Raw genomic sequence first — 11,477 nt, 5'->3', positions numbered from 1 at the left:
GACACAGCGTTGTCTGCAGGATGTGGTATCTCCAAGGAGTGCTGGACAGTAATTCCAGTGCCTAAATTGACAATGAAAAGTATGTACCTGTACTTAAAAGCTCAGTTTAGCTAAGACTGAGCCTTTCTCACATTTAGTAGGCCATATTGGTTTTTCTCTGCTTGAACATATTGATGCTTAGCTTGATTCGCACCAGTGATAGTGCCTTTACTGATAGCAGAGGACCACAGCAGTGGCTGCCCTTTCAGTGCTGCAATGGGGCAAACGTACCCTGACCCCAAAGCCTTATCAGCCTGGGCATAGTCAGCCCTAAAACCCAGACCAGAAGGCACCCATCTGTGCTGCTAGGGGCTGAGTTCATCCATCTTGAGTGCCACTCGAGCCTTTCTATCTACCGCTGCATATTGGCTCATTGTATGCAGCATCTGTAAGGGAACACAAGGGTCACCTCTTTCTGTGAAACAAAAGGTACCTGAAAATGCTCACTAAACTTGGCTTTCACCAGATTACCTTTGGCCTGTGGTTTGTGCACTTTCCTCAAGCTCTTCTTCAGTTTCTCAAGCTCTTTATCAGGTCCAGTGCCTCATGCCCAATAGACATACTTGGCCAGCAGAGCTCTGCAGTTGGCCACGGCACAAGTTAAACTAGGCAAGCAATTCCCAACGTAGCTCAGCATGCCAGTTTCTCTATCCCTTCTGTCTCCCAGACAGGCACTTTGGTGAGGCGTTGTGGTAAGCACCTTTAACATGCTGTGCTGACATTTCACTGTATTGTATTTATTTTGGAAAAAAAAAAAAAGATGTTGGACTAAAATTATCAATGGCTTATGTCAACGCATATATAGGCATGAGCCAATGGTAGCATCCCTATAGGGATGCCTATAGCGATAATCCAATGGCAGTGAGGCTTTTTTACATATCTATATATATTAAAAATATATAAAAAATAGTTATATATATATATATAATCAGAAACTCTTCTGGCTGGAACCACAGACCGAAGTGCTGTATTTGCCCCACTGTGCTCAGGTCATACTCTCTCAGCTCTGAGCACTTCCCAGAACAGGGAGTCTTCTGACCATGTCTTTCAGCCTCTGGGAAAACTATAGCAAAACTGGGATCTCTCAAGACTTTTTGCTGCCTTGCTGAGCGATCTCCTTTCTCCTCAGACATCTCCCTCAAACATAATTTTGCTCCCATCAATTCAGGAGGGTGACATACAGTCTTTTAACACCCTAGGCAAGCATATGCTACAAACTGTAACTTTCCTCATTATGTGTGCTTGGTTCCCATCTTCCCTCTGCAGGGATAAATGTACAACTCTAACCCTGAATTTCATCTGTTTACCTTCTCCTGACTGTGAATCTCATTTCAGTATTTCTAGCTTCACACTGGCTTGCACACAGCATCCAAATCCACAAGAACCCAATTTTCCTTTCAGGCTGATGATCTCCTGCTGCAGCAGCATCAGCTTCCCCTGCAAAGGAATCCTCCACGCCAGCCCTCCTCTCCTGGCCCACACTGCACACCTGCAGCAAAATAACACAATCTGTTGCACATTTTACCTCTTTTTCTCCCCCCCAGAATTAGGCTGCTGCTTAGCTTGCATTGCAGCTCCCTGGGGATCAGCATTTTAGCTCTGCATGACATACTACCCCAGGTCTCTGTCTTGTAATGGTTTTAATTTTTTATCATGCTCAGAGCACTGCCTGCTGTCTCTTAAGTTTTCATATGCACTGGGGAATTTCCTTTGCTTGGCAAATATTCATGGGTTTATCAAAGATTATTTCTGGGCTTTCTAATAATGGGGTTTCTAGTAATGCCTCTGAATTTACTTTTTTGTTTTCTAATTCGCAGTCTGATCTCTCACAACTGACATAATGCCCCAAAATTGCAACACTGCACCTTTAATCTTAGATCACTCACCAGTCCTTTTTTTCTTCAGGGAAGAAAAGAAAAAAAAAAAAAAAAAAAGGGTAGTATCAGGAGCAGAAGTCTCTTCTTTGTTGAAGCCTTTGGCCTCAGGTCAAGAAGGCTTTTCATGGGAAAGCTCTTAGGTTCCCTGGAGAACTTGCATAAAACCCCATTCTCTATTGCTACCTTCACCTCTGTGCCCTCCAAATGCAGTGGCTGTATTTCGGTTTTCCTGTGCTGCTTCCTTCCCTTTGCATTTATTTTTTGGTAACCAAGTACAGCTATTGCATCCCGTGGGAGATGACTGAAGGAAGTTCAGCCATGAAACTAGTGAATCCATGATGCTATTTTCCCTGTTCTATGAATTATTTGTTTTGTTTGGATATGTATTATTAACACAATTTGCCCACAGTTTAATATGGGTAGGTTTCTACTTTTACTTGCGTTAGGTAGCCCTGTGTTTTCTGCATGAGCTGCAAGCTTAGCACACTTGATTTCCAGAACAGCCTGTATGCCGTTTACTTTGTCCTTACCATACTACAATCACTCTGTCATTCGATTTTCATTTGGCTTGGCTTGCTGCAAGATTCTCTTCTCTCACATCAGGTTGAGGAACTCTCTGCAGCCCCACATGCTCATCACTGCATCCCTGCCAACTGCTGTTTGTGGGAACAGTGCTTCTTTACCCCAGCACATAGTGCTGCTCTGCACTTCACAAATAATTTTTGCTGCTTTGCGCTAGTCATACCAGTAAAATCTCATTCTCTGAGTCACCACTTGTGTCTCAGCGCAGTGCTTTCCATCTCCCTGTGTTTGTCTCCTGACTTTTCTCATTGCATTTTATCTCTTCCTCTTAGCATCTTTGTGTCTTGCCCTTGCACAAACATAGGTGCAATTTTCAAAGTGCTTTCCATTATGTCTCTGAGCTAGCTCATAAATTTTCTTTGCTTGCATACTTCCTTTCCAGAAGTTTCACATATGTCCTGCAGGCTGTGGGAGATGGACAGGAGCATCTACAGTGGAGCGGGTCCTGAGGAGGCCATGAAGATGGTCAGGGGGCTGGAGCACCTCCCCTGTGAAAACAGGCTGAGAGAGTTGGGGTTGTTGAGCCTGGAGAAGAGAAGGCTCCGGGGAGACCTTATAGCAGCCTTCCAGTACTTAAAAGGGGCTACAGGAAAGATGGGGAGGGACTCTTTACCAGGGAATGTAGTGATAGGACGAGGGGTAATGGTTTTAATCTGAAAAAGCGTAGATTTAGATTAGATATAAGGAGGAAGTTCTTTACTGTGAGGGTGGTGAGACACTGGAGCAGGTTGCCCAGAGAAGCTGTGGCTGCCCCCTCCCTGGCAGTGTTCAAGGCCAGGTTGGACGGGGCTTTGAGCAACCTGGTCTAGTGGAAGGTGTCCCTGCCCATGGCAGGGGGGTTGGAACTAGATGGTCTTTAAGGTCCCTTCCAACCCAAACCATTCTATGACTCTATGATATTCTGGGCAGAAGAAAGTTTACTGTGCCCATAGCCCACCAAAACAGCAAACAACTGCATTAGTACAATGCTGGGGCAGAGCTAACACACCCTGCTCCACACTGGGACTTCCTACCCTGGCCTTGATCCTACAAGGGCAGCACTTGCCGTGATCACTGGGCTCACATCTGCCCAGGTTATGCTTGTACAAACACCATCAGCAACGATCACAGACACTAGTGAGCTAACAAGAAGTTCAAGTACCCTCCAGCATTTTTGTGCAAGTTTTTATTCCTGTTAATCACTGCTGAGTTAATCTTTGAAGGTTTGTGAACATCAGCCATGTGGCACAGCTTGGCCATATAACTTATGTTTCCTGATTCTTGGTAACACTTGTCAATACTTTTCCTATCAAACCTCATTAGAGGAATTTTTTTTTTTCCCTTCATTTTTCAGAAATAGGATTTTACCTTAGCTTGGCAGGTCTGTTCCTGTTCCCATCCTAATCCTGCTAGAGAATGTGCGTTGCTCATTACTCTTAGTAACACATTTACTCTTTTTTAGCTTTTCCTTTTTCTGCATGTCTGGCAGTTTTGTAGCTGTCCTCCTGTGAGCTGAATAAAGCTCAGTTTCTGCACAGTTTCTTTTCCTACAAGTCCAGCTGAGACAGAAAGCCTAGGAGCCCTCACCATGCCCTCCATTCACAGAGCAGTTCTTAATTTCTGGTTGCATCCACTTGCCACAACCCGCTCATCTGCCACTGGGTGCAAGCACAGGAGGGTACCTGCTGCGGAACAACTCCTCAGTTTTATTCCTTTGACTCTCCTCAACCATGTCCTGAAATGAGAGTTAACTTCCTCTCCAGTATATAATCCTGTTGCAGCACTCCATGTCAGAGTATTGTCATAAAAATGCCTGCAAGATACCACATATTGCAAAAACCCCAGTGAAGTATGTATGTGGGTATCCCCCAGAATTAAAGGCTCTGTACACATTTAATAATGAAATACTCATTTCGTGTTTAGATCCAGACGAAAGGACAGACAACAGCAACTGGTAACAGCTCGGATATTGCTGCTTCAGCCAGCTAAGACTGTGTTTTTTCCCTACTATGCTAAATATAGGTCTATATTTCAAATAAAAACATTTCACAAGGAGTTTTGTAATAATTGGGAAAGCTTTCATGTCCTGTCTGAAAGGACTCCTTGAAACAGATTAAAAACGAAAACATCAAGGAAGACATTAGGACTGTACCTCACTCTTTCATCAGTATATATAGTTCATAATGCACATCGGGTGCCACAGGAACTGCTGTTCAAGGTTAAAGCAAGGTCCTTATGAAAGGGACAATTACTCTCTAGTGACAGATAAGGAGAAGAAAGTCAAAGCTAAACCATGCGAGAGGAAAGGCAGGAGTGCTCAAAGTTAAGTGAAAAAGCTACAAAAGCCTTTGCCTCGGGAAGAGATCACTTCAGCACCTGGCTGTGAATTCAGGTTTTTATCTGCCACCAATAGTCCCCCAACAGCCTCTCCCTCCCCACGCCTGAAAGGCAGCGGCTGCGCCGGCTTGCTCGAGCCCCAGCGCGGAGCAGACCTCTTCTCGGATGGGAAGTCCGTGTGGCTGGTGGGCACCGTGGGTAGCAGCAGGACATACAGCTCACGTTTACCAAGAGGGCTGTGCCTGGACTGTGCTGGGGAGCTGGATTTCATTTCAAGTTACTATAGAAAAAGGTCTGGTTTCAGCATCCTTGTTAGGTACTAAAATTATAATAAAAGCACACTTTTGAAAGAAAAATGAGAACCAAAGCTCATGTCCAATAAAGCATCAAATTTGGTGGAGAAAGAATGACTTTGCAAAATTATTTAAACATCACTGTTCAGTTGACAGAATATATTTGAAGGTTCATGATAATAGCCCTATTTTGAATATATTTGAAGGTTCGTGATAATAGCTCTTTTTTTTGAAAAATGTATTTGTTTTGACATATGTTAATTTGCATTGCCCTTGGTCTCTGGAATCTCCAGAATCCGAAGTTCTCACATGATGGATGATCAGAGGATTGTGACCAGAAGAAAAAGATGTCTCATCGCATTGTCCAGGAGTGCTAGGTCAGCACATATGTGGAACATTTACATTGCCTTCTGGATCCTTGATAGCTTTTGGTCATGGGACAAACAGCAGATTTTCAACTTAGGCATGAATCCAGGTATAGCCATAAAAATTTCATCTATTTTCCTTTATACAAGTTCCAGAAAAAGCCTTACACCAGAACATTCTCCTGAAAAAATTATTCTTTAAATTCACTTTCACTAATGCTGTAGCCTGGTGTTGCTCAGGGACTTCTCAAGGCAGATGTGCTTCCTGTGTGTTTAATAATCCTTAATACTGCACTCTCTGATCTTGTCTAGTCCCTTTTGAAGACATCTAAACCTTTAGCGTCCAAATATCCACAATTTTGGCAAGTTCTTCAGTTTAACTAGTTGCTAAGTGAAAAAACATCTCCTTTTGCTTGCTTTCAGCATGGTTCGCCCTAAATTTGTATCATACAGATTCACAAACATTGTTTTAGATGCCAGTTGTAGCCATCCTGTCCAAGCATGCAGGGCTGGGCTTAGGAAAGCTAATTCCCACCTGGAGTTGAACCTGGTGAGGGACATGAAGGGCAAGAAGGGCTTCTAGAAGTATATCAGCAGCAAAAGGCAGACAAAGGAAAAATGTGGACTCACTGCTGAATGGGGTGAGGGATCAAAGGAATGGGGTGATGTGACAAAGGACATGAAAATGGCTCTGGTATTCTATGCCTTCACCAGCTTTCCCATCACTTGCTTCCAGGAATCCCAGTCCCACCCGTGGGAAGGTCTAGAGCAATAAAGGCTCACCCTCAATGCACGAGGATCAAATTGGGGAACATTTAAACCAAATGGACATACAACAGTCCACGGGATGTGATGGGATGCATTCACAGGTGCTGAGGGAACTGGCTGATGTCATTGAGAGGCTGTGGCAATCAGAGGAGGGTTCCTGAGGACTGGGAGCAAGCATCACTTCTATCTTCAAGGAGGAGGGTCTGGGGAACTACAGGCTTAGCCTTACCTTGATCCCTGGGAAGGTGATGGAGCAAATAATTCTGGAAACCGTTTCCAAACATATTAAGGACAAGAAGGTAATTGGCAGTAATCAGTATGGATTTAGAAAAGGGTAATCATACCTGACGGACCCAAGAGCTTTCTTTGATGAAATGACTAGGTCAGTGGATGAAAGGAGGGAAGTGCAACTTGTTTATCTTGACTTTATCAAGACTTGAGACACTGCCCCCCACAAAAGCCTCACAGACAAACTGATCGAGTAGGGGCAGTGATGAGGTGCATTGGAAACTGGCTAAACTGTTGGGCACCAAGGGTTGTGATCAGAGGCACGAAGTGGACTGCAGTCACACAGGGAATAACCCAGGGGTTAATACTGTGCCCAGTACTGCTCAACATCTTCATTAATGACCTGGATGATGGGGCAGAATGCACCTCAGTAAGTTTGCAGAGGATGCAAAACTGGAAGGCTGGCTGATGCACCAGATGAGTGTGATGCCATCCAGTAGGACCTCAACAGGCTGGAGAAATGGGTCAACAGGTACCTCCTGAAGTTAAACAAGTGGAAGTTTTGTGTCTGAGCAGGAATAATCCCATGCACTGGTACATGCTGGGGCTGACTGGCTGGAAAGCAGTTCTGCAGAAAAAGACCTGGGGGATCTGGTGAACAAATGAAACGTGAGCCTAAATGACATGCATGCTGCAAGGGAAGAGCAAAGAGACAGCGCTGAATGGATAAGGCAATTCTCAGGGCTGTATTCAGCCCTAGTATGACTGTATGTACATAGGGCTGAAATATTAAAAGCTCAACAATTGGACAAGACCAAATCACATACCACAGAAATAAGAAACTATTCCTTTCCCAAAAAGCATTTTGGGCAGGAGCCACTTTCATCCTGCCAAAACCGTTTTCCTAATGATTTCCCTGACACCAGGACTGCTAAGCACTACCCAACATTTAAATATTTAGGAATAAGATGTGCAATACTAAGTTTTTACAACTGATCTCCCATCAAGCTCTGTTTTTGTTTGGGGTTTTTTGTTTGCTTTTTAAAATCATTGTATCAAGAGGTCAGTTTACAAAAGCAGAAACAACTGGTGTATGATAAATCTTAATGTTGCATATGTTGAACACTGGTACTTTCTGGGATGTGATCAGGAATCAAAATAATGCAAGAATATTACCTGTGAAAATTTTAAACATCAGGTTGTCACTAGAGAAAAATGTACAATATGAGGAGGTGCAACTGTAAATAGAAAAAGCAGAAAAATTTTTACTTTTCTGATTGTCAGAAGAGAAAAACAACCCATACTTGTGTTCCTCAGCTAGATTAAAAGTATATAAAGAAGAAAGATAGTTCTGGCTGACTCTGGAGTAGTAATTTTCAGGGAAAATGGTAGTTCAAAGAACAAACAAAGTATTTATTCTTTTTATAATCAAATATAAAGGAACACTCAAGTTAAAGTCTAATTATGAGGGTGAAAAACACTACTAAGAAGCAGTTTCAAGTTCTGCAACCTTCCTTCATCTTGTCATCACAGCTCACTAAAAATGTGTTTCCTTTCCTTGCTGTTCTGTGAACACCCATGGAGACAGAGAAAATGCAAAAATCTGGAAGCAAACTGGAAAAATCCTCTCAAACCTTTAACAACAGGCAGGAAACATTTTCAGGCATAATGTGAAGTGGACACAGCCACTGAAGATGAAGAATAAGAAGATAATGCTTCCTATCATTCCTTTGTCCCTGGGCTGTACCTTGCAGCCACATTATATGAAGCCATTTGCTGCCCTCTCTGCACCTCAAAGGCTCTCGGTCTCTTTCTCAGAAGCGGTCCTACAATGTCCTTGAAAGTGTCATAGGTGGCTCTCTGTCCCTGGGTGTACCCCAGCTGTTTGGTCTCAAGGGATAAGATATCTTCACGGCTCACAAACTGCCTTGACCATATATATCCATGTGAAGGCTGCACAAAGAAAAAGTAATGACATGCAACAGACAGCAATGAACCATCCAATTGCTTGGGGTTGGGATTATTTTTTGATTTTTTTTTTTTTAAATGAACATTGATACTTTTCTCTGTCCATAACTGGCCATCAACAGAAAAAAAAGTTCCTTTACTCATACATAGCACATGGGGCTGCTGCACAGAATCCTATCGTTGCTTCCTGCATCATGTCCAGGAGCTTTAGAGCAGAAAAGCACAAGGAAAAAAAAAAAAAACGCGTGTCAGACAACCCTCATCACTAACTCTTTTTAGCTCCTGCTAAAATGTCAACTCTTGATCATTTTCTTTTGAATGAATGCCCACCTTTTGTGACAGGCTTTGAAACTCTTCAAAATATGTAATTTAGTGGTAAATTCTTGTTTATGGCACTCGGCTTCCAAAGTTATTCTGTCTACATGAGATTTTATAGCCAGTAAAGCATGACTGAGCACATGTGAAATAATTATCAAATCTCCTCTCCTGTTCTGAGATTTTTTTTTCATGTAATCAAGCTACAGAGAACAATGCAGTTTAATCATCATTAATTTGGGATTGGCATTTATGTTTCAGCTAGAGTTAATGCAGTCAAAGCAAGAACAAAAGCAGTATATACAGAATCAGACCTCACTAAGAAGTTAATAATTAATAACCACTTTCATGATATTTAACCCATCAGCAAAACGCAAAGGAACTTTAAGCACTATAAATCTCACTGCAACTGAGTTCCTCATACTTTCACCAGTACATATGGTCTAGCAATCTTTTCAAGTGCAACACAGTAAAACTCAACATGACTTCTTACAACACTCCATCATCATCACTAGATTCATCATTCATTTCAAAGGTATAATACGCAGTTTGGATTTTTATGGATCTAAGAAACAAAGATTTGCTTAATCCAGTCATCTAAGACAACTCAAATCAGACCAAGTTTGCTGTATATTTCCTATGTAGGGATACTCTTAAACCCCACAGTAGGCCAGTGGTAGAATTGGAAAATCAACCTGTCAGCATAATATAAGCCTCTGTTTTACCTTTGATAATGTAACTTGGTCCCAGATAATGTTTTCTGAAGCAGCAGGTTTCTTTCACTTTTACTGTTAATGCTGCCTGCAGGTTTCCCAGCTGCCAGATCATGTTTCTCACATTTTTTAATATTATCAGATCACACTGCAATGGAAACAGGTATTATCCAAAAGCTCACATTTAAGTAACTCTGCAGTATATAAATATGTTGCTTAAGTGAGCATAGGTAGAACCACAAAAGCAGTAAAGAAGCAAAAGTACAGACAGAAATGTCATTTGTGAAAGCAGTTGATTTTGGTACTGATGAAGATAACCTAAAACGATTGTTCAGAAGATTGTTTAAGTATTAAAAAGTTGCAGATTTATTCAGTCCCCTTAACATTCACTTCTTCAGGACCCACAATTCATTCATAAACTCCAGGTACTTCAGATCCCTCAGTCTCATCTTCTGTTAATTAGCCACGTACCAATCTATTGATGACATGCAACTTTCATTTTAAAGCATTAGGCAGGTAAAATATTTATTCTAGGGATCAGAGCAGAGTGAAGGCAGGAGGAGAAGGAATGAGCTTAAACCACATTGCTGAGAGATGCAAGGATCAGATGCCTCGAAAGCACTTAAAAATACCTCCCAGCTCTCCAGTATCCAGTGTTCGTTTAAAAGCGTTAGTTTGAAGCAGTTATGAAGGCAAAGAAAAATGAGTACGAACAAAGTATAATTGAAGTAATATCTGCCCAAACTTGCCTGAAACAAAAATTAAAAGATGAGCTGTATTATTTTCATAGATGTTAAATCAAATGCCAAAGGTGGTATTTGAAATGTCAACATTAACAAGACATATCAAGAAAAGTGAAGTTAGGAAGCTTTACACTTGCATTTCCAATTGGATGACAAGACAGATAACTTCAATCCTAGAGCCATTTAACAGCAAGATAGAGATGAAAACACACTTAGTGTTTCTTCCTCAAGGTGGGAAAGGGGTAGAAGATACATATTTAAGATTCTCATTTGGGGACATTATTTCAAGTTTGGGGAACACTGACTTGAAGTTTTACAGTGCACGTAATTCAAGATGAGCTCGATTAGCAAAAACATACTGTTTAAATGGTCTGACTTAACCTGGCTCACAACTCTGCAGACATCTGGGGCATGGTCAAACCCAACCCTCAGGGACACATTTTGCTTGGAGCCCAAACACTGCAGCCTAGCTGAAAGTACTCCAAAATGTAAATAATGAGGTAAAACAATCAGGTTGCACTTGATCAAAATCTACCCACGACATTTGCAGTTTGAAGGATATGAAAACAGCACCTGGGGTGAGGATTACTCTGCCATACTTGGATGTATAGCCATGGGAAAGAACAGAAACAAAATTAAGGCAGAATTATGGCTGCAATAGAAGAGCAGGAGGTTTGGCTCAGAAGATATCATTCTATATACTGTATAAACTTTTTCATGTTCCTACTTCCAACTTTTTAACAAACCTGCAAGTTACAAATCTTTTCATCTCTTCAAACAGTTATGCAAAACTTATGGTATAATTACGGTGTAATTCTACAAGCAATCAAAGCTTTTTGTCTTGTAACTGGGGTGGAACGAAGCCAATTCCAAAATGATCGCTATAATACTCTTACAGCTGCCCTAACTAGAAAGAACAAACAAAACAATACCTATATGGGACAGGAGAGGCAGTGGGGAAAGTAGAAAAGTTAAAAAGTCAAAAAAGTTTTCATCTTTTTTTTTAGAAAGTTTAAAGTCTTCTAAATGCAATGTTTCATCTCCCCGTGGCTGGCAATTCATCTTTAGGGATAATCTTTCCAAAAATCAAATGGGTATTCTGAGTGACAAAAAGATGAAGACTTTATTATTCATAGAAGTCTTCAACTCTGAAGACAAAGAAACTTACCACAGTGCAGTTCTGTTCCTTGGCTCCACGGCTAAACTAAAAGGTGACAAGAGTGGCTGATCATTTGCTACTAACACTGGCGAGGATAAACAAAACGTAAAA

This window comes from Strix uralensis, chromosome 4 (assembly GCF_047716275.1).
Source record: "Strix uralensis isolate ZFMK-TIS-50842 chromosome 4, bStrUra1, whole genome shotgun sequence".
NCBI lineage: Eukaryota > Metazoa > Chordata > Aves > Strigiformes > Strigidae > Strix > Strix uralensis.
The sequence above is the reverse complement of the archived record's forward strand: the minus strand, read 5'-3'. Positions refer to the sequence as shown.